This window comes from Panthera leo, chromosome D1 (genome assembly GCF_018350215.1).
Source record: "Panthera leo isolate Ple1 chromosome D1, P.leo_Ple1_pat1.1, whole genome shotgun sequence".
Taxonomy (NCBI): domain Eukaryota; kingdom Metazoa; phylum Chordata; class Mammalia; order Carnivora; family Felidae; genus Panthera; species Panthera leo.
The window spans coordinates 76,607,541-76,633,149 of record NC_056688.1 but is presented as its reverse complement, the minus strand read 5'-3'; the positions used below and the strand labels follow the sequence as shown (position 1 = coordinate 76,633,149).

Here is a 25,609-nt window from a genome sequence, read left to right as displayed (position 1 = left end):
TTGTTATGAATACTATAAAGGAAATAAAGAGGATAATGTAAAGTAATGAAGGTGGGTAGAGGGTAGGTAGAAAGCACTATTCAGTCTATTCTACATATATAGTCAAAAGAAGGGTATTTTAAGCATGTTATTTTCAGCTAGGATCTGAAGGATGAGAAGAAACCAGCCATGTAGGGTGCTGGGGGAAGAGACTTCCAGATAGAGGAAACAGCTAATGCAAATGCCTTCAAGTGAGAACAAGCTAAACTTGCCCAAGGAATAAAAAGATGACCAACACAAATGAAACATAATGAGCAAGGGAGAAGACTGGTACCCCAGAAAGCCAGAGTCACAAAGGGATGCATTAATATCTTTGAGGGAAGTAATGAGTATTTGCCAACTGTCAACCTCACAATCAAGCCATTCCCTCCTTTCTAACAATATCCTAAATTGTGTTTTGTTGGTGTTTGGGAAGAACTGACCGAATATCTACTCCAAGAATGGGCCCTGCCTGGCTTAAACCAGTCATAACGCTCCATCCCATTGTCTACAGTTTTCACAGAAAGGCATAGGACCTAAGTCAGGTCAATTCAGGCCAACAATACTTAATCCTAGTACTTTTGTTTTAATTGTTCCTAAAGTAGATTTTCTCTTTCCTCTTAGGACTTAAAACCGAAAGACATGTGACTACTCACAGAAATTTTCAGACCACAAAGACAGGTTTAACCTCAGATTGGAGTCAAGTACTATATAATTGAAGCCAAGAGATGAAGAAAAAGAAAATTACTCATGATGAGATCATTGATTCATTGGGTCAACCCTCTCAGAAAATCAGTATCATGTCTGGACTTTCCAGGTGCTTGAGTCAGTATGTTTTCTTTGTTATTTAAGTCAGCTTGAGTTGTTTCCTACTACTCAATATGTACAGATCCCTGATTCATATACAGTGTAAAGTGTTTCAACTTTATCCTATGAATAAGGGAAGCTACTGATGACTTTTAAGCTTGAGACAGAATGATTTTATTAACATTTTTATTTTTTAAACTACTCTTCAAGCCTTTTTAAGAATTCCATATTTTTTTACATCCTGTGTCCAGCTGATATATTTTATTTATTCCTTCATCTGTATATTTATCATGTTTTATACTGCCCCATGCTTTTTCCTTTTTCTTTCATTTGATCAAAAGGTTTGCCCTAAACTCCTGGATGGATTATGGTGTTATTCATAGAAACAGGAATGACTAGAGAAGAAACAAGTTTGGGAGGAATTCAAGAGTTCACTTATAGACAAGTCTGAAATGCTTATTAGATATTCAGGTAGACCTGCCAATTTGACTTTTGGATTGAGAAGATTAGATCTTAAGAGAGAATCCAAAATAGGAGATCTAAATTTTTAAGTCATCAGCACATAAAAAGTCCTTAGAGATGAACTACAGGATATCTCCAGAGCAAGGACGTTCCTATTATTAATGTAAGGAATGGACATATCCCAGGTCATAGACCTCAGCAATTTGGAATAAAGAACAGAAAACCACAGGACACACCAAAGACAATCAGAGTGAAAATCATTACAGGGAAGGGTCTGCCTCTGATAACAGCATTAAGAGACCATTAGCTACAAAATACTGTAATACTATTTGAAGTCAACCTTTAAAAATTAGTAACAACACAAATAGTTAGACCTGCTTTATCAATGGGATGTCATAAATCAAATGATAAATTATTTGAAATAAGGAAACAAGGTCTACCTATGAGAAGAAAATGTCAGTGACAAAATAATGGAGTTGAATGGAAATAAGAAGAAAATGAAAAGTTCCCAGTGAGGAATGTTTGCTAAAAATGAAATCATCTACAGAAGGAACAAGAGATAAGACATAGGTACGATTCCACTTAAATCCTAGGAAGTGGCTTTATAATGGAAACAGAGTACAATACTTTAAAATGAGGCACAAACCAGAGGATTTTAGATCTCCTTCCATCCTCTTGACAAGAATCATCACAGCAGGGGATTCTGAATGCTCGAAAAAAGAAATATACGTTTTGACCTTACTCTATTTTTAAAAGCCATAATAGCTAATGCATTTTTATAGTACCATAATTTCTTTCAGAAGTGGGGTCACTGGGTCAAATTTGGATGAGAGATAAAAGGCAATGGTATCTAGTGTATACAGCATAATGTGCAAAAACAGGACTTGACCAATGAAGGTGACTGGCTAATCAGGTTGATGAAACACTCCCACGGTTATCTAGGGAGCTGATATGGGCATTAGCCATCTCAGATTTGACTGTGAAGGCTGAGAAGAAATGTGTGCACAATTCTGAGACTCACACAGCTGTCCCAGTATCCAACTAAGATGTCTACTATAGCCATTTTATCCTCTTAAATTCCATAAGGTATTTAAGTAATCTTGTTTCTTAGACCACTTACAAAGTATACAGAATGTAATGAAAAAGTCCATAAATGAAAACTATTCACAATTTACATCTACTTAGCATATAGCTCCTCTATTAGTCTTCTATGGCTGCCATAAGAAAGTACAGCAGACTGAGCTTAAATAATAAATTACTTTCCTCTTAGTTCTGGAGGGTGAAAGTCCAAGAACAACATCCTTACAGGCTGAGCTTCTCTTGAGGCCTCTTTCTTTGGCTTGCAGATGGCCACTTCACCTCTGTATTGTCACATGGCCTCTTTTCTGTGATCATACACTGCTGTTGTCCCTTCCTTTTCTCATCAAACACCAGTCCTATCAAATTAGAGCTCCATCCTCATGACTTCTTTTGACTTCAATTACCCCCTTAAAGGCTCTATCTCCAAATATAGTCGTATTGTGGTTAGGGCTTCAACCTATAAGATTTGGGAGGGGGGACATAATTCAGTCCCTTAAATCCCCAAGTCCTAAATGTCTATATTTCAAACGGTAATATTTAAAATATAGTATTCACATCACTTATTTACTCCTGGCTATCACTGTCCTTCATCTAGACTATCCCAACAGCTTTAAAATAATCAAGGCTATCATTCAGAACAGAAGGACAGATAAAGAGTTTCCCAGACAAATAAAAACTAAAGGAGTTTATGACCCCTAAAGAGGGAGTCACTGAGTGGAGAATAAAAAAACAAAAACCAAAGGTAACGAGGACTACCGAGGACCAGAGAACATGACCAGAAACACCAACTCTATAGGCAACAGGATGACACTAAATTCATATCTCTCAATATTTACTCTAAATGTAAATGGACTAAATGCTCCAATCAAAAGACATAGGGTATCAGAATGGATTTTTTAAAAAATTCAAAAACAACAACAACAACAACAACCAAGACCCATCTATATGCCCCCTACAAGAGACTCATTTTTGACCTAAAAACATCTGCAGATTTAAATTGTAGGGAGGGAGATCTATCATGCTAATGGAGGTCAAAAGAAGGCCAGAGTAGCCATACTTATATCAGACAAACTGCATTTTAAAACAAAGACTGTGATAAGAGATGAAGAAGGGCATTATATCATAATTAAGGGGTATATCCACCAAGAAGATCTAGCAACTGTAAATATTTATACCCTCAACTTGTAGAAACCCAAACATAAATCAATTATTCACAAACATAAAGAAACCCATTAATAATAATACAATAATAGTAGGGGACTTTAACGCCACACTTACAGCAATGGACAGATCATCTCGGCAGAAAACCAACAAGGAAACAATGGTTTTGAATGGCACACTGGACCAGATGGACTTAACAGATATCTTCAGAACATCTCATCCTAAAGCAGCAGAATACACATTCTTCTCAAGTGCATGTGGTACATTCTCCAGAACAGATCACATACTGGGTCACAAATGATCCCTCGACAAGTACAAAAAGATCAATATCATACCACACATATTTTCAGACCACAGTGCTATGAAACCTGAAATCAACCACAAGGAAAAATTTGGAAAGACCACAAATACTTGGAGATTAAATAACATCCTACTAAAGAATGAATGCATTAACCAAGAAATTAAAGAGGAAATTTAAAAGTACATGGAAACCAATGAAAAGGAAAACCTAACTGTCCAAAACCTTCAGGATGCAACAAAGGCAGTCATCAGAAGGAAGTATATAGCAATTCAGGAGCTCCAAAAGAAGGAAGAAATGTCTCAAATATACAACCTAAACTTACACCTAGAGAAGCTGGGAAAAGAACAGCAAATAAAGCCCAAAACCAACATAAGAAGGGAAATAATAAAAATTAGAGCAGAAATCAATGATACTGACCAAAAAACAAAAACAAAAAACAAAAAAAACAGATCAATGAAACTAGGAGCTGGTTCTTTGAAAAAATTAACAAACCTCTATCCAGATTGATCAAAAAGAAAAAGACCCAATTAAGGAAAATCATGAAATAGAGGAGAGATTACAACCAACACCACAGAAATACAAACAATAATAAGGAAATATTACGAGCAATTTTATGCCAACAAATTGGGCAATCCGAAAGAAATTGATAAATTCCTAGAAACATATAAACTACCAAAACTGAAACAGAAAGAAAAAGAGAATTTGAGAAGACCCAAACCAGTAAAGAAATTCAATCAGTATCAAAAATCTCCCAACAAACAAGAACCCAGGGCCAGATGGCTTCCCAGGGGAATTCTACCAAACATTTAAAAAAGAGTTAATACCTATTCTTTTGAAGCTGTTTCAAAAAATAGAATGGAGGGAAATCTTTCAAGCTCATTCTATGATGCCATCATTTCCTTGATCCCCAAACCAGACAAAGACCCCTCCAAAAAGAAGAATTACAGACCAATTTCCCTGATGAGCATGGTTGCAAAAATTCTCAACAAGATACTGGCAAATCGAATCGAACAATGCATTCAAAGAATTCTTTGCCATGATCAAGTGGGATTTACTCCTGGGCTGCAGGGCAGGTTCAATATCTACAAATCAATCAATGTGACACATCACATTAATAAAAGAAAGAATAAGAACCACATGATCCTCTCAACAGGTGCAGAGAAAGCATTTGACAAAATACAGCATCCTTTCTTGATAAAAACCCTCAGAAAGTAGGGATAGAAGGAACATAACATCATAAAGGCCAGATAGGAAAGGCCCACAGCTAATATCCTCCTCAATGGGGAAAATCTGAAAGCTTTCCTCCTAAGGTCAGGAACATGACAGAGATGTCCACACTCACCACTGTTTTTCAACCTAGTGCTGGAGATCCCACCCTCAGAAATCAGACAACAAAAAGAAGCAAAAGGCATCCAAATTGGCAAGGAAGAAGTCAAACATTGATTTTTATCAGACGACATGATACTTTCCATGGAAAACCCAAAAGACTCCATCAAAGAACTGCTAGATCTGATACATGAAATCAGCAAAGTTACAGGATATAAAATCAATGTACAGAACTCAGTTGCATTTCTACACACCAATAACGTAGCAGCAGAAAGAGAAATCAAGGAATCAATCCCATTTACAACTACACCAAAAAACATAAAATACCTAAGAATAAACCTAACCTCAAAAAGGTAAAAGATCTGTATGCTGAAAAGTACAGAAAGCTTATGAAAGAAAGTGTGGAAGACATAAAGAAATGGAAAAACACTCCATGATCATGGATTGAAGGAAGAAATATTGTTAAAATGTCAATACTGCCCAAAGCAATCTCTACATTCAATGCAATCCCTATCAAAATAACACCAGCATTCATCAAAGAGCTACAACAAACAATTCTGAAATTTATATGGAACCAGAAAAGACCCCAAATAGCCAAAATAATGTTGAAAAAGAAAACCAAACCCAGAGGCATCACAATTCTAGACTTCAAGCTGTATTACAAAGTTGTAATCATCAAGACAGTATGGTCCTGGCACAAAAACAGATGCATAGGTCAATGGAACAGAACAGAGGATCCAGAAATGGACCCACAATTATATGGCCAACTAATCTTCAACAAAGCAGGAAAGAATATCCAATGGAAAAAAGACCGTCTGTCTCTTCAGCAAATGGTGTTGGGAAAACTGGACAGTGAAGTGCAGAAGAATGACCGGACCACTTACTCACACTGTACACAAAAATAAACTCAAAATGGATGGAAGACTTAAACATGAGACAGCAAACCATCAACATCCTAGAGGAGAAAACAGGGAACAACCTCTCTGACCTCAGCCACAGACTTCTTGCTAGACACATCTCTGTAGTCAAGGGAAACAAAAGCAAAAATGAACTACTGGGACCTCATGAAGATAAAAAGCTTCTGCACAGCCAAGTAAATAATCAACAAAACTAAACGGCAGCCCACGGAATGGGAGAAGATACTTACAAAAGACATATCAGATAAAGAGTATCCAAAATCTATAAATAACTTCTACGTGGTGTATATATATATATATACAATGGAGTATTACTCAGCAATCAAAAAGAATGAAATCATGTCATTTGCAACTATGTGGATGGAACTAGAGGGTATTATGCTAAGTGAAATTAGTCAGAGAAAGACAAATATCATATGACTTCACTCATATGAGAAATTTAAGATACAAAACAGACGATCACATGGGATGGGAAGCAAAAATAAAAACAGGGAGGGGGAAAAATGTAAGAGACTCTTAAAAATAGAAAACAAACAGAGGGTTACTGGAAGGGTTGTGGAAGGGGGGATGGGCTAAATGGGTAAGAGGCATTAAGGAATCTATTCCTGAAATCACTGTTGCACTATATGCTGACTTGGATGTATATTAAAAACTAAATTAATTTAAAAAATAAAACCTAAAGATAAATAAATTTGTTTTCATTTATAAAATTTTATTTATAAAAAATAAATTTATTTTTTTTTTAAATATAATTTATTGCCAAATTGATTTCCATACAAGACCCAGTGCTCATCCCAACAAGTGCCCTCCTCAATGCCCATCACCCACTTTCTCCTTTCCCCCACCCCCATCAACCCTCAGTTTGTCCTCAGTATTTAAGTCTCTTATGGTTTGCCTGCCTCCCTCCCTCTCTGTAACTTTTTTTTCACCCTTCTCCTCCTCCATGGTCTTCTGTTAAGTTTCTCAAGATTCACATATGAGTAAAAACATACAGTATCTGTCTTTCTCTGACGTATTCACTTAGCATGATACCCTCCAGTTCCATCCACATTGCTGCAAATGGCTGGATTTCTTTATTTATCCATTCTTTATTTCATTCTTTATTTATTTATTCTTTATTTATCCAGAAGACATGAACAGATACTTTTCCAAAGAAGACATCCAGATGGCTGACAGACACATGAAAAGATGCTCAACTTCACTCATCATCGGGGAAATACAAATCAAAACCACATGAGATAGCACCTCACACCTGTCAGAATGGCTAAAATTAACAACTCTGGAATCAACAGATGTTGGCAGGGATGCAGAGTAAGGAGAACAGCTTTACACTGCTGGTGGGAATGCAAACTGGTGCAGCCACTCTGGAAAACACTATGGAGGTTCTTCAAAAAAACTAAAAACAGAGCTACCCTATAACCCAGCAATTGCACTACTAGGAATTTATCCAATGGATACAAAAATGCTGATTTGAAGGGGCACATGCACACTAATGTTTACAGCAGCACTATAACTAATAGCCAAATTATAGAAAGAGCCCAAATGTCCATCAATAGATGAGTGGGTAAGGAAGATGTGATACATAAATACAATGGAATATTACTCGGCGATTAAAAAGAATGAAATCTTGCTATTTGCAACAATGTGGATGGATCTAAAGTGTATTATGCTAAGCCAAATTAGCCAGAGAGAGACAAATACCATATAATTTCATTCATGTGGAAGTTAAGAGATAAAACAGATGAACATAGGGGAAGGGAAAGAAAAATGAAAACAGAGAGGGAGGCAAACCATCAAAGACTCTTAAATACAGAGAACCAACTGAGGGTTGCCGGGGGATGGGCTAAGAGGGTGATGGATATTAAGGAGGGCACTTGTTGGAATGAGCACTGGGTGTTATATGTAAATGATGAATCACTAAATTCTACTCCTGAAACTATTATTACACTATATGCTAACTAACTTGGATTTACAAATAAGTAAATGAATGAACGAATAAATAAATCTGTCTTCAGAAAGCCTTCTCTCCATTTATCCTCAACAAAACTGTCAAAGCATTATGTTTTAAAATAAATTTTATACAATGAGCCCCAGCCCCTCAGGACCTATGTCATCCTGTCTTCCCATCTTCCTTGCCTGCCACTCCTTTTTGACATTGTCATCTCGTGATACCAGCTTACTTGAAAGTTTCCTAATATCCCTCACCTGACTGCTCTGCTCAGATTACCTTTCTCCATCTCTCAAGCACATGGTCTTTTTTTTCCCTTTTTTCCCAAACAAGGCACCCGTATCATTAACTCAAGAAAGTCTCATTGTCCCCCTACACAGGTCTGATTCCTTTCTCAGTAAAATCTCTTTTTAAGTTATGCCAATTTCTATTATTGCACTTTTACAGTATGACACTTCTCCCTTTCTAGGCTATAAACATGTTGGGTATTTAGCTGCTGTGACTTATGTCTTTCTGTATCTTCATGTCTCAATTACACGTTGAACTAAATTATTTGAAACATAAAATGATACGGAAAGGATATATTGCACAAATTCCTAAACTAAGAGCTATTATCCACAGTACCCAAAAGGGTGGCCAAGGATATAAACAGATTTTGGCTCTGCTCAGTCTCTGCTTAAGACTCACCCCCAGCCCTACCAATGATTCACTAATGTCTAACAGGTTCAAGATCTTTAAGGTCAGACTCTACCAATTTCATTTAGAAACTAATCCCAAGCCTAGTACTTTCGTGAGGGCATAGCTTCAGGCTTTTTTTTCATGACATAGGAACTATCCAGAATGTTAAAACTTGGCTAGATCTATAAAAAGATAATTGTACAAACACACTGTAACTACTCTAACCAGTGAGATCCATCTAGAAGAGTTATATCTTTATATTAATCTAGTCATCCCCATTAGATCCCCTGTCCCCTCATTTCTCTCACTTGTGCTGACAGAGATCTCCCTCTCAAACCATGCTCCACCCAGCCCCACCTCCTCTCCATCCAGCTCACACTAAAGCAGAAAAACAAAAGAAGCCAAAACTCTGATCTAAATGTGAGATAAAGATTCTCTTCACAGAGGTGAACTTAGGGAAATTTTACTTCTTAGAACTGAACTGTCCGATATGCAGCCAAATGTGACTATTCCAAATTGAGATGCACTTTTTTTTTAAGTGTATTTATTTTGAGAGAGAAAAAGTGCATGTGCACATGCATGCATGCATGCATGCAAGCTGGGGAGGGAGAGAGACAGAGACAGAATCCCAAGCAGGCTCCTCATTGCCAGCGAGGAGCCCAACGAGGGGCTCAAACTCATGAACTGTGAGATTGTGACCTGAGCTGAGCAAGAACTGGACGCTTAACCTTCTGAGCCACCCAGGTGGCTTAGTGCAAAAAGACTTAGGGCAAAAAGACCCCAACAACATAAAATATCTTGTTTATCATTTTACATTATGGGAAATTATAATATTTTAAATACAATAGATTAATTAAAATGTATTATTTGAAGTGGCTGCATCTTTTTTAATTTGGCCAATAAAGATTTAAATATATACAAATATAAAAATGCAAAAATTTAAATACATAAATATATGATTCTCATCATATTTTAACAGTTCTGTCCTAAGAGACTTAAGGGAGAGGAGAGAGAAGATGGTGGCAGCTCTAAAGAGGAGAGGGAGGGTGATCAGAAGAAATAAACAATAACCCAGATGGAAGGGAAGTGCTCTTTCCATCACAGAGGGTCAGGGAGCAGAGGAGAAGGGTCTCTGAGATGAACTGTTCATACCATTATCCCTAACACCTTTTATTCTGTCTTAAATATTTCTAAATAGATTTGTAAATTAATAAATATCAATATATGTGTGAAGGGTAGCAAGGGGCTAAAATAATAGTTAAAATAGCCCATCCATAAAAATTATACATGTTTAAATTGAGTAAGTTATTTAAAATCAGTATGTTAGATGAAAAGGACCTTAGGTCCCAAAGAGATTGCTGTAATACATTCAGATAAAAAAAGATGACCTTTCCGTTTGTACAGAACTAAAACAGAACATGAATTGGGTAACAAATACCACAGAAATACTAATGTATACATTTCCTTTGTTTCCATGAAAACACACTATTAATCTAGATTCTTTTGCCTTGATATAAAACAGCCATTGCTCAAGACTTGCTAAAATATTCATAAATTACTTTCCCTAGAAGCCCCATTTCATTTTTTTCTTTTAAACAAAAGAATAAAGAGATGCCAAATGTTATGATTATACATACACAGAAATAAGCACTAGTTGTGGAATACCAGAAAAATACAAATTGCTAATGGATTCTAGCATCCAGGAAAGCTGGGAAAATCCTATCCCCTTTAACTATTATTCAGGAAGAGAAGGGCATACGATAAAATTAAAACACACCACACACCGCAAAGTGATTTTAAATAAAACTGCTTTCCATTCTGAATAATTAACCTAGAGAACACAAATGTCAGATAATATTTACAAATAGGAGACATTTCAAAAAACACCCAGGCATTTGTGGCAGGGTTTAAAGAAATATTAGCTAAGAAAAATGTCCTCGAACCACAAGAGAAGAGTCTCCAGCTGAGAACACACAGTGTTTCCCACATGGTACACCACTGATGTTTCTGATACTTTAAATTACCCCCTGAGGCTTTCACCTGTCCTCAATTTTTTTTTTTTTAATTTTTTTTTCAACGTTTTTTATTTATTTTTGGGACAGAGAGAGACAGAGCATGAACGGGGGAGGGGCAGAGAGAGAGGGAGACACAGAATCGGAAACAGGCTCCAGGCTCCGAGCCATCAGCCCAGAGCCTGACGCGGGGCTCGAACTCACGGACCGCGAGATCGTGACCTGGCTGAAGTCGGACGCTTAACCGACTGCGCCATCCAGGCGCCACCCCTTGTCCTCAATTTTTAAAAAAGTGTGTGGAAGGGGGAGGGAAGGACAGACTTACATATGAATTCTCTGTATTCGTTAAAGAGATAAATGTGCTTACACTTAATAAAATCCAAAAGTAGTTCTCCTTGGAATAAAAGAAGTTTGCTCTTTTTGGGTCATATGCAGATTAGCTAGCAGGATTAAGAGGTGCCTGGGGAAACTGCTAAAGTCATTGGGAATAATTGGGTTCTAGTTGTTAGGTCTTGGGACATCATCCAGTCCTGAGAGTTGACCACAGCAGAATAGAATACATGAAAACGGTCTGAGTCTTAAAAATTGACTCAACAGGTGGCTCAGGGAAAAGGGATATGAGTGCTATCACAAGCAATGAGAGAATAGTTGGTGGGCATGCTTCACTTTCGTGTTTAACTGTACAGCAACTAAGCACCCTTACATTGTGACAATTATCTCAGGATTGGTTGTAGGCAAAGCCCCAGCTGGCACTACTGATGCCAAAGAGGACAGATGTTTTCACTCTCCATACCTGGACAACTAGAGCATGGATGAGTGACTTCAGGAGAAACGCCCTCTCTCAGGACCTTGGAAAGCTAAGGCATTGGCCAATTAGTCTTATCCACTACAAAAGAAATTTATATTTGAGATTTCAATGTCATGATCCTGAGCGTTCAGGGTTGGCAAAAAGAGATGCAAAGTCACAAGTATTCAAGTGCAACAGTACTATCCATGTCATCCTAATCAGATCACTCTTTTTTTTGGTGGGTGAGAGAAAGTTCAAGTGGGGGAGAGGGGCAGATGGAGAGAGAATCTTAAGCAGACTCCATGCCCAGTGCAGATCCTGTCATGGGGCTTGATCTTAACACCATGACATCATGAGCTGGACGGAAATCAAAAGTCAGTCACTTAACCCACTGAGCCGCCCAGGCGCCCCCTAATCAGACCATTCTTAAAGCAAGATTTTTGATACGCATTTACTCATTCGGTTCACATCTCCCACCTACCTACTCTCATATCCTTCCAATATATTTCCCTTGTGATCAATCACAGTCTATTAACACCACTGGAGAACTGAGAAGGATATAAAATGTAGAGATCTAAGGAGGCAGCTTCAGAGAAGTCTGCCAACAGGCAAAGGGGTTCAAACCCTAGGTCAAAGTCTAAGGACTTACAGTGACTGATAATAAAGCAGGTACTCAGGTCCAAGAGGATACAGAGTAATGGGTAAGTTATTAAGATGGAGACTCTGCCAGAGAAAACAGCTCCACCAGAGCTCCAGGAGAGCCAGGATCTCAGTCTCAAGAATAAAAAAGGCATTAGAACCAAGGCATGAGATCAAAACCAGACCAGGGGCATTCCCCATGGTATGTTGAGTATAAAAAATGTACTGATCATTATGTGACCGTGGACAAGTCTAACAACCTCTCAATTCCTCCATCTCATAGTCTGTCAATAATGTTGCTACTACATGCTCAAATGCAGAAAACGAAGGAGATCACAGACATGAAAACATGAAGCCTTCCGTAGGAAAAAAAATGCATACTGATGGAATACATACTATTTAATAAATTCAATAAAAATATCTAAACTAAAAACTGCTTGCCCACCCAGTCCCATCGTAGTTATAGGAAGTTTGAATGAAATGTAGATAGCATATGAAGACTGAAAAAAAATATTTCCCAAACACAGACAAAACTCAGCCAGTGAACACATAGGATGTGTTCACTTCCTATGGAGATGTGCTCATTTACTGTGGAGACTCTAAGACATCACATGATGAGACTAAAAATCAAGGTAAAAGTATGGAATGTCAAGGTGGCAGAATCGTATCTAGCATTCACGTGATTATGCATTTATATAAAGTATAATTAGAAAATAAGAATGGGGAGGGGCACCTGCATGGCTCAGTTCGCTGAGCATCCCACCCTTGATTTCACCTCAGGTCATGATCTCACTGTTGTCAAGAGCCACACACACCTCAGGCTCCATGCAGGAAGGGGAGCCTCATTAAGATTCTCCTCTTTTCCCCTCTCCCTTTGCCCCTCCACAAAGAGAGTGTATGCGCTCTCTCTGAATAAAAAAAATAAAGAGAAAAAGAAAAGAATAATAGGTAACACTCCTACAGGACGGCTAGCTGCTGTCTTCAGTACTAATATAATCCTCACAACTTATTTAATCCTTACAACTATACTAAGTGGTGGGACTCTGGTTATACTCATTTAAAGATACGAACACCAAGGCACAGAGAGGTTAAACTAGTTGCCCAAGGCCATGAAGCAAGGGAGGGGTTGCAGGCAGAATTTGTACCCAATACCCTGGCTCCAGAGTTGATGTTCTAAACTATATCAAGATGCTTCTCAAAGAAGAAAACATGTTATTGAAGAGCAAGGACATCAGAAACATGAATTCAAAATTGAACAACCAACAAATGGAGTCAGTTTAAAATTGAAGTTTTCATTTGAGGCAGAGACAATTTGCTTTCTCATGTCTCAGCAAGAACTGTTATACCAAGAAGTATAAAGATAAGTGTGTGTACAATGTCAATCTTCGGTGTGTAATTCTCAAACATGCACAGAAGTTGATGATAAACATTTTAATTCATTCAACAAATATCAAATACTTGCTTTCACACACAATGCATGTGGTTATATGCTTGCATAATTTTCCATTACAAACAAATATATCTAATACTACATGTTCTATTTATGTGAGGAGGAAAATGAAATACTGTAGAGATAGACTGAATGAGTCAGCAAGGACAAAGCATATTACCAGTCAAAGGCAAAGAGGTTGGTTGGGTCAAAAGAGGTTGGTTGGGATTTTTTTATTCTTTCAATGTGGTGTGTATTAATAGCTAGCTGCCTCAATGATTTTACCCCAACTTTTGGGCTAAATGATTTCAACGTCGCTACACATGACCCAATAACCACCATATTTTCAGTTTGGGATCTCTCCAAATCTAATCATCTTTACCTCCTTTCCACTTCAATGTCTTCTAATAATCACCTCTTAGGAACTGCCATGACCTTGAAGTGATCCTTAACAGTAACCTTAAACTCCACTACCCTAATCCCTGACCATAACTTTCCTTCCAGGTCTTCCACTTTCCTAACTCCTACTACATCTGCCCTTCAAACTATGGACACTGGCCCCACCCCTTTTCTCCTGGTCTTCTGACCATTTAGCCTAGATAAGCCCATGGTTCATCACTTAAACTCCTGCCTCTCTCACTGGCACATTCCCTTGCCCCCAGCCAGAGCTCAATCCTATGTCAGGCTTCTCAGTTCCAAAGTGCCCCATTAATAATGAGCCAGTAGCAGTAAACTCCCTCAGTCTCCTACCTTCTGTCTCAACTACAAATTTCCATATCTTTAGGATACCCTTAAATTCCTCCTCCCCTACTGATTCTCAGGATGAAGAAGTCCTATTGTATTCAATACCACATTAGGTGGGCTCATTAACCTGTGTGCTGTTCAAGACTGTCCTGTCTTCAGCCACTGCATTGCTAATGAAACCTTGCCTTCTTCTAAGGCTCAAGTTTCTCCCTATGGAACCAATCTCAACCCCTCCTCCCTATCCCACATTCTTCTCTTGATATCATCCATTCTCTCATTTCCTCCTACCCACACTCTTTGGAAAAATGGTTTCCACTTGCTGTCTTCACTTCTCAGTCACCCACCCACCCATTCATATAGCCCTCTGACTTCTGCCCCGGTCCCTAGCACTTCCCTGGCAAGGGTCACAATGCATTCCTAAACGCTAACTCAAGAGATGATTTACAGTAATGCTACTTGACCTTTCAGTTTCCTGGTCTCTCCTCCTCCAAACTCTTGCCACCTTCACTTCAAGGACAACACTTTCCTGGTAGTTTTCCTACCTCTTTACTCCTCCATTTTCTTGGCTATATTCTCCTCCTCAAGTGCTTATTTTCCCAGAGTTCTGTTCTATTCTCTAAAGGGGAGTTCAAGTATTTCCACATTTTAAAATACCATTCTTGTCTTGACAAAACCCCTCCAAAAATATCCAAGCCTAGGGACTAAGATTCCAGGCACATCCATTTACCCAACCCTAATCATTTCCATAAGAGCTTCTAAAATTCCCCTCACCCAACCTGTTCAAATTGAAGAAACAATCTCCCATTATCAAACCCTCCTTTTCCTAGATGCCTATATTATTAGCACACCATCTACCCAGTCCCATGAGTCAGAATCTGAACACTACTGTCTGTTGACTTTTCACCCACACATTCCCATATCACAATAATGTCCAAGAACTGCAACCGTTACCTTGAACCAAATCTGTACTATCTTTCCTAATTGCCTTAATTCAAACTGCTATATCTTACCTGAAATAATTCAACAGCCTTTCATGTGAATTTTCTCCCCCTAATTTCCCCACAAGACACCCATAGACCAACTGCTAACAACCCAAGGCTATGTATTATGCTATGTAATGAAAGGTTCTTCACAACATGGCCTGCAATAAGTTTCATCACTCACCCTTATCATTCTCCTCTTTCCACATTTTGTGCAGTAATGACAAAGAAGTCTAAACATCTCCCAAACATTTCTTAAAGGCCTCCATTTCAAATTTTGTCTCCACTGCTTAGAAGATCTTCTCACCTGTCCCAGGACTGCCTGGTTTATTTCTTGTTATCCTACAAAACCCTCCCTCCAGGAAGTTACACATTCTCCACCCACTAGGAAGGCTTTCTTCAGTTTCTTCTCTCTCCCTCTGCTAATCTCTCCTTCCTCTTGGCTACCTAAGAAACTTGTAAATTTTTATATTTTTGCCATTATCACCCTGAAAGAGAATCTATAATTTTACATGTATGCCTCACCCACTGGACATGTACTTCTTAAAGGAAGACACTGTGGCTTATTCATCTCTAAATTCTCAAAACTTAGAATAAAGTCTGGCAGATAATAATGACTCAATGTCTGATGGATTAAATTGGATTGGATTTCACCATTCATTTTCATTTTACAGAGGTGGCTGCAGTGAGAGATTTCCTTAGCCATGTCAAGTCCTGAACCAATCATCTTTCAACCCAGATTCAATGTCACCATCCCTCCACGGTGAGAAAATATTCTCTGAGATGCATGTATTGTTTTTGATCACAGACTTCAACAGATCTAAAAACCGGACCTTGAAGGGTGCCCTGGTGGCTCAGTCAGTTGAGCATCAGACTCTTGATTTCAGCTTAGGTCATGATCTCAGGGTTTGGGGGATTGAGCTCTGAGCTGGGATCTGTGTTGACAGCGAGGAACCTGCTTGGGATTCTCTCCCTCCACCCCTCAACCCTCCACCCCTCAGCCCTCCCCTGCTCACGCTTTCTCCCTCAAAATAAATAAATTAAAAAATAAAAATAGGATATTGAAAATTATCCATCCCCTCCCCCCACCTCTGGTTAAGATAGGTGGCAGTTCATTTATTAAACAGCCTTTTTAAAAAACTAACATTTTACCCACAATAGGTCCCAGCTCAATTGAAGCTTTCAGCCAATGCCACAGATCCACATGGCTTATTCTTCAGGCAATCTAATCCCATTTTCACAGCTCTTTTCATCTTGTCCAGTAAGTGGGAAGATAGAGCCATGACTTTAGTCACACATGAATTCTTTAATGCTGCCCATAGCATGGTTCTCAGTCCTACTAAAAAGACGGGAAAAATCAATGGCTGCCTCCAGGGACTGAAAGTAGAATTTCTATGGGGTAAGAACCCTTTTTTGACTTAAAAGAAACAGCACAGTGTGGTAGAAAGGGTATAGATTTTGGAGTCAGATAATCCTATATTCATCTCTTACTAGTGGTATAATCTTGGGCAATTGATATTCATCTCTAAGCCTCAGTTTGCTTCAGTAGTAAAATGAGGATAACGTCTGCTTCATTGGCTTATATATTTATAACTATGATAAATAAGGTGATAAAATGTTTTAAATTGTGCAACAGAGTTACAGGCACCTTCCAGGCACTAAATAAGTGATAGATCCTTTCTATTTCCTTAGTTCCATCTCCCAAAAGTCCTATTGAAGGTGAATTACATGATGGCAGAGAGACCGTGTCTTGTCCACTGCTGGATCCTCAGTGCCTAGTAGACTGCCGGGTAAATAGCAAGAACTCAGTAACTGTTAAATGAACTTTCTAGAAGTCTGTTCTACCCATCACCACCAAAACATAATTATTCACAGCCACATTGATGTGTCCCCTCTCTCACCATCATGTACAAGTACACATCATTAACTCATACACAAAACCCAAACCAAGCTTCTCATTTTTGAGAGCTTGTCTCTCAGCCTCAGATGAGCTTAATGAATGATCCATCTGGTTAAATCAAAAGGGTCTCTTTAACACACTACCAATTTTATGATTTATAAAATACTTGACAAAACCACAATTGTACTGTAAATGCCTGGACTAAATCCATCTTCTTTCAGAAGGTTAAGGGGAACATAAAAAGTCCCAACCAACTATGCACCATCTGCATCAACAGGAAGGAAGCATCTCATCAATTTCAGAAAAATAATTTAGAAAGGTCATTCTAAGGTGCTAGGAAGTAACATAAATGAAAATTACAGAAAACAAATATGAGCTGGAATTAGACTTTTCTGTGACAAAGTTTATAAATACAGAAAGACAGGGAAGCTGTTGAGGCCAAATCACTAAAATCACTCAGAATATAATTAGGTAGAAGCCCGTGGGAATAGACAGCTTAAAAACAGAACACAAAGATATGAGGTACCTTGTGCCTGGAATATTTCATCCTCATGCTCATTCTTGGAAGGGAAAAACACACTTCTAATTTCTTACTGCATAGGTTTGTTTAATTAAAAGGAAACCCATTTAAGGAAATTCTAACTTTAAGGACCACCTTCAGTTGTCAATTGCATAGACAAAAGCTGAGTTTGAGACCTCATGAAATGGAAATGCCGATAACTTTACACATAAGAATCCACAGTATTGGCAGGGCTTATATGAAGGTCAGTATTATTACAAGCCCAGTTCTGCCCTTTCTTTCCTTCAACTGCCAACATGCCCAGACCTTTTCAGACAGGAAAACAAAACCACACTAAATTTACGGGAAAAAAAATGTATTTGAAGCGATGTCTCTCAGTCAAAAATATGGTCATCTTTGCTGGTTCCACACTCAGGATGCACTTCGTTTTGAGCAATGTAGTTGGAACTTTAATCAATGTCAAGTGAAAACACACTTGACCTGTCAAATGGCTGCACTGGGAAAAGTAGGCAGAGATGAGAAGTGGCGAAGGGGGTGAACTGGGATTAGGAAATAGATTAAAAGTGTAAATTCTCTCAATCACATTGATGCTACTACCACTTCTGGACAACAAATGTTTTGTGCAAACAAAAAGCTATCAACCACCCCCCTGCCCAATGACATACACACACACACACCTTGCCTTCCTTTGCCAGAAAACACACAGAACCAGGACAAGGCAGAACAGGGTGTTAGAAATAGATTTGCCCAGGTCCTTCAGAAGGGGTCTATTCACCCTGATATTCCAAGCACATTAAATCAAGCACTACACCTTGAGGGAGCATTAGCGCCCATATCTACATTAACATTGTCAGCCAACATTACGGTCAAGACTGAGAAGAGACAACAGACCTCTATTTGTTTGGAGCAAAGAAATCAGGCCTAATGGATGGAAGAATATTTTTCAATAAAGTGAAACTTACAGACATATCTTCATGTGCCACATTAACCTGGAATAGATATTGAGGATATGAACTTAAGTTTGATTTTTGCAAAACACTGTTAGTAATACTTATCCCCATTTTACTGATACATAAAGGAGGACTCAGAAAGATTAATCAAATTCATCAAGATTTTGTCTTCATCATGTAACTTTTATTAGCATGACTCACTCTGTGCTAGGTAAAATGCTAAGGAATTTTATTTTATTTTTTTCAATATATGAAGTTTATTGTCAAATTGGTTTCCATACAACACCTAGTGCTCATCCCAAAAGGTGCCTTCCTCAATACCCATCACCCACCCTCCCCTCCCTCCCCCCATCAACCCTCAGTTTGTTCTCAGTTTTTAAGAGTCTCTTATGCTTTGGCTCTCTCCCACTCTCACCTCTTTTTTTTTTTTTTCCTTCCCCTCTCCCGTGGGTTTCTGTTAAGTTTCTCAGGATCCACATAAGAGTGAAAACATATGGTATCTGTCTTTCTCTGTATGGCTTATTTCACTTAGCATCACACTCTCCAGTTCCATCCACGTTGCTACAAAGGGCCATATTTCATTCTTTCTCATTGTCACATAGTACTCCATTGTGTATATAAACCACAATTTCTTTATCCATTCATCAGTTGATGGACATTTAGGCTCTTTCCATAATTTGGCTATTGTGGAGAGTGCTGCTATAAACATTGGGGTACAAGTGCCCCTATGCATCAGTACTCCTGTATCCCTTGGGTAAATTCCTAGCAGTGCTATTGCTGGGTCATAGGGTAGGTCTATTTTTAATTTTCTGAGGAACCTCCACACTGCTTTCCAGAGCGGCTGCACCAATTTGCATTCCCACCAACAGTGCAAGAGGGTTCCCGTTTCTCCACATCCTCTCCAGCATCTATAGTCTCCTGATTTGTTCATTTTGGCCACTCTGACTGGCGTGAGGTGATATCTGAGTGTAGTTTTGATTTGTATTTCCCCGATGAGGAGCGACGTTGAGCATCTTTTCATGTGCCTGTTGGCCATCCGGATGTCTTCTTTAGAGAAGTGTCTATTCATGTTTTGTGCCCATTTCTTCACTGGGTTATTTGTTTTTTGGGTGTGGAGTTTGGTGAGCTCTTTATAGATTTTGGATACTAGCCCTTTGTCTGATATGTCATTTGCAAATATCTTTTCCCATTCCGTTGGTTGCCTTTTAGTTTTGTTGGTTGTTTCCTTTGCTGTGCAGAAGCTTCTTATCTTCATAAGGTCCCAGTAGTTCATTTTTGCTTTTAATTCCCTTGCCTTTGGGGATGTGTCAAGTAAGAAATAAAACGCTAAGGAATTTTATATGCATTCTCTCATTTAATCTTCTAAGCAAGCATATGAGGCAGAGATACTATTGACATTCCAAATTTCAGATGTGGAAATGGGGGCAGAAAAAAGCAATTTAACCAAGGTCACTGCATATGATGAATGGCTGAAATAGTCTTCGAGATCCACGAGAGATTCACACACCATATGCACCAACAGCACACAGCAGGCACACAAAAATACACGCGACTCACACATCAGAGACACATACCACATGCGCCCCATACAAACTCTATACCCACTTACACCACATACACACTCCATCTACACTTACCACCTCCCCATACTCACCTCGCATTCACACCACCTGAGCGAACACAAAGCGCGCACGCATCAACACACATTATCACTTCTATCACACGCCAGAGACACACACATGCACCATCCAGACCATACATATCCTCCATCTACACATACCATATACACACCTTGCACACCACACACATACGCCTTATACATATAATGCATGCAAGTCCTCACACTGCCTATACATACCACACACCACACAGAACATATAAGTGTGCCATGCACACAGACACAATTATACCATATACACGGGTCACATGACACAAACGACATACCATCAACATACTACATACACTTTATGTATGCACTGTATCTGTGTCCTCACATTACATATACACATGCCACATACATGTGTGTTCATGTACCCACATGTCTGCAGGTTGCTATCAGAAGCCCTTGGGTTGCTATACCTCCACTCTACTTTCTGAGAAGCAGGTCTTTTGTAACTTGGTAAAGGACCCTGGTTCTCAAGTCAAAGACATGGTGAAATGTCTTAGGAAAAATACACAATGAAACAAACAAAGCAGCCAGGTGCATCCCTCTAGACCAGTAATACAAACTTGGTTTTAGGGCCAGACCATGTGGCATTCCACCTGGGTACTCAGAGAAAAATACTAAGTCTGGGTTTCATTCTAGACCACTTAAATAGGAAACCTTGGGCAGGAGGGTGGGGTCCTGGACCTCAGCATTTCAAACTGCACCTACTTCAGAGAATTCAATTTTACAGCCAAGGCTGAGAACTATGCCTTCTGCTCTTCTAGGTACACTTGGATGTCAGTGTCCTACTGCCCAGGCCCGACCTGTCACCAATCACTGAGGCAAAGTCAACAGCCAGGTCCTACCCACCTATGTTGCCTCCATGCCAGCAGTCCCTCATGCCCCTCTCCTGGCTTTTCAGCAATTGGAGGAAATCCCTGAGAATGGGGCTGAGGGACATTCTGACAGGCAGCCTTTCAGCCTGCCTAAAGCTGTAAAACTGAACCAAATCAACAGGCTGTCACAGTCACCAAGTCAGAGCCCGAAGCCCCTCTGCCCTAGGACCAGCCTGGGAAGCCCCCTTCTTGTCTTCTTTTTGGGTAAGAGCCACTGGAAGCTTGCCACTTGTGCATACATGGTTAGCTGAGAGCAGACCCATTAGTGCTGACCACAAATTCTCCTGATTTTAGTTCAAAGGGGCTCCTACAGCATCTTTCCAACCTGAGTACCCACTAATGGACTTCACTGCTACAGAACCTTTGCAAGTACTCTTCCCTCTGCCTACAATACTCTCCTCCCAGGTCTTTGCAAGGCTGGTTCTTATAATTCTTTAGCTCAAAAGTCACCTCCTCAGAGAGGTGTTCCCAGACCACCCTATCACACAGTAAACAAGTAAGCCTGTTTACCTGTCCTCTCTCATCACCTAGAACGTAAACTTCACAGGAAAACAATTCTGTGCATCTTGTCCACATCTATGTGCCTAACGACAGCACCTGGCACATAGCAGGTGCCCAATAAACATTTGACTAAATAAGTAAATGATGAGCATCACTCTTCCTCTAGGTGTTAGGAACTCCAAGACAGAAAACATAAACCTATATGCTACAGGGGGAAGGGATGTGTCTAATACTAAGATGCAGATGTGAATTTCCTTAGTAGCCAGGCCACCGACCAAACAGAGTCAAACTCAGGTCCACCCAGTGACAAAGTGGTGTTCTTCACAGCTGCAGTATATGGTCTCTCTTTCTAAGTAGAACCTCAGAGGGTGAAACTGCCACAAAAATCTCATGATTTTCCATGGGGCTCTTTTCTATATATGTGATTGGTTTAGAAAGAGGGGATTGAAAACTAGCAAAACCAGACAAACAAACCAAATATCAGCGGGTCTTTATTTCTCCATACACAAGATTTATGTTCCAGGACTTCAGTGTAGGACCCAAGTTAATGTAAGATAATGAGTTATATGATCATAGCATTCTATCATACACACACATTTTAAAAAGAAAGGCTTTCCTGTTCAAATTCAGAAACTCAGAAGGCTTCTATTTTGGCAATTTCTCTGCGGAAAGAAAATACCTCGAGTGAAATTCACCCTGGTCCCCAATCCAATTTACTGGCTCCTTACAGATGGATCTGTGTGAAAGGTGTGCAGGGGGTTGTTTCCTCTAATTAAGTTTCAGTGGGTGAAAAGTACACTAATAGCCCCCACGGAGGAGTTGAGCTCACACTGTTCATCAGCAACTCAAGGAACTGATGGCAGTAAGGCTCATAAACCCTGTGAAGCAAAATCCACCATGAACAGAATCAGTTTGGCTGCAGAAGTGAAACAGCCTGGTCCTCTCCTTCCATGAATCCATCACCTGAAAGAAGATATGCTTTACGTGCTAAACCCTGTTATTCCCATTCTTAGTGCTGCTTCTCTCTCTCTCCCTATTAAAATCCCCTACCTGTGTGAGTCCCAGGTGACGCTGTACAACCTCTGAGAAGACTTCTTTATTCACAAGCACAACCACAACCAATTACAAAATATCCCTGGGTTCTGCAATGGGTTTTAGAATTTGATCAAGAGTGATCTGGAATTCTTCTCCGAGTGGTATGTGTTTACATCCCCTTACAACAATATTTCCAGCTCCTTGGTGACACGGATGGGTGTCAAACCCTTTCTGTATTCTTCAGTGTCACACAGTTGGCTTGCCTGAGGAGGCCCATTAGGAATACCACCTGGTCAGCAGTGGCCTTAGCGTCAAGGCCACTATCCGTACAGCTTAACTTTCCATTAGGATACTCGTCCTAATGCCAAACAAATGCAAAGCAACCATCTCCCTCAAGGGTCAGGGAAATGAAAAGACTGTCTTACACAAAGGCATCTATATCACCAAAAGCTGATCTACTTAAGGCAACTGAGGGTTCTGACCCTGCAAGATTAAGCCCCAGCTTGCATTTGAGAAGAAGTAAAATGGTCATAGATTTCTCCTCTGTTGTAAGTCCAAGATCAGAATTTCCTTCAGCATATTCCAGTATGTACCTATGAAATGCTCTAAGAAAAAGATTTGGGGGGTGCTATACATTATATCTCCCACAGGAAGATTCCAAAACCTCCTTAGTTAGCAAAGGCTCTGAGAAACCTTTCCATAAATATTTTAACTTTGTTCAACTCAGCATTTTCCATATTCACTTAAGCACAAAAACATTTTTTTTTTTCAAATATTGGCTATTAAAAGTCCAACAGAACTAGGATTGCTCTAACTAAAAGTTATTCTAAGTCAGTTCCTTCAGAACCACATTTAGAAGGCCAATGCATTTGGATCTCTCAGTTATACAAAGTGGGAAAGGACAGGTTTCTAGACAATTACAGGGAAGTTGTATTTTCTTATTATGTTTCTTTACTATTTGGCATGGGTACTGGTGTGTCCCCATTTTCAATCCACCCACCTCACATCCACATCTATTCTCATCCTTCTCTGCACTGTGCTGAGTCGCCCTGGATTGCCCTCTAATGGCTAGCCTCCAGTTGGAGGATGGGGGAGAGGGAGGTGGGGTGATTCTTCCCAGTTTTTTCCCTTATTTGGTGCCACTTCCTCTGTTAGCATCTACATGCATTCAGCTCCGTGATTCTGGCTTTCACCTGCCTCAGACCTGAGGATAGCAGAAGCTTCCCACCAATGCCAGCACCGAATGTTTCATCTTGCTTTTCTATGCCCTTCACCCCACCCATGCTCTGTATGTAAACATCTATCTATCTATCTCTATATATACACATATACATATATTATTCAAATTAATCCTTATAACCTTCGATAATACACATTATTTTCCCCATTTTACAAATGAGCAGAATGAACCTGAAAGGCAGTAAAATCATGCACATTAGCTTACACAGCCCAAGAGTGGCGGAAGAAGATTCAGTCTGAGGGCACTCAGTGTGTTGATACATACGTTCTATGAATCTACCATGTTCTAGGGCCTAGGTTAAACCCTGGAGATAAAGTGGAGAAGAGACCAAAAAGAAAACAAAAAATGGAGTGGAGAAGAAACAGAGATAGATTCCTGCTGTTATAAAAGGAAACTCCTTCATTCTCGAAATTCAATGCTGGAAAATGAGAGTTGACTGAGATCAGACTCCTGGTACATCTGGCCTAACACCCTGACCATGCATGACATTGCTCTCAAGGAGTACACTGTAGAGGGCAAAGTCTACCACCAAGGTCAAACAGGGCCCCCAAACCCAACTTTTTACTGGATCTGTCTTACTCAAACATCTCTGAACACCTGACCAAGAACATACTCAAACATCTCTGAACACCTGACCAAGACCAAGTTTATTTGGCTCTTGAATTGTATCTCTTATGTGACCGGATAATTAAGAGTAACAGCAGCACCAACAATTTGTGCTCAAACGTTACTTCTGACATCTCTCTTCTGTATCTGACATCTGATCAGTAGGAGGTATTACCAAAACATGTCTTTCTTTCTCAATCGCTTGGATGAACTCTTTACCTCTACCCCAGACCAAGTCCATTTCAAATAATTATAGGAGTATCTTTTGTTTGCCATGCCATTAGCATGTGTTAGGTACCTGAGCACTTTACACAGTGACATTAGGATGCTCTAGATTTGGCTTGTGTAGGATTGGGAACCAATTCCACCACTTACTGCTTGCACTAACTATTTGACTTCTCTAAATCTCATCTTCTTCCTCTGTAAGATGGGGTTAATAACAACACCTTTTCATAGAATTGTTATGACAATTAAATTAGATACCCCATATTAAGCACTGTCCTTTGTGCCTGGCACATAAGCAATAATGACTATAATAATAATAAACATATAACCACATAGCACTTACTATGTACCTGGCATTTTCCCAAATGCTTTACATGTACTAACTCGTTTACTCATCATAAAAACCTGACTGATCTATTAGGTATTACTATTACTATTCTTTAAGTTCTGTGACTGAGGAAACAGATTGAAACAATTTGCCCAAAGGTACATGCCGATATTTGATGGAGCAGGCATTCCTATCAACTCTGCCTGATGCCAGAGCCTGAGATGAAGAGCAATACAGAACAGTGTTTTAGGGACTTCATGTCAAGGGAGACCCTACCTCATGTCTGGGTTTCTCTCCCTTCTCTCCAATTAAAGGATGCTCTGCTGCTAAAACCCTGATCAAACTTAGGCCAAATCTTCAGTGACTCTCTTTCAGCCTGTGGATAAAGTTTAGTTCTTGAAATAGTTATTAGGGCCTCCCACCTGCTGTGACTGCTATCTTCAACTTACCATGCTCCTGAGTCAGCCACATTAA

The 25,609-nt window shown here is 39.4% G+C and overlaps 1 protein-coding gene across 3 annotated transcripts in view; it reads right to left on the bottom strand.

Annotated features, from left to right (window-relative positions):
- NELL1 (neural EGFL like 1) overlaps window positions 1-25,609 on the bottom strand; it is an 876,810-nt gene that overhangs the window by 403,998 nt on the left and 447,203 nt on the right. The gene's annotated exons all lie outside the window — the stretch shown is intronic.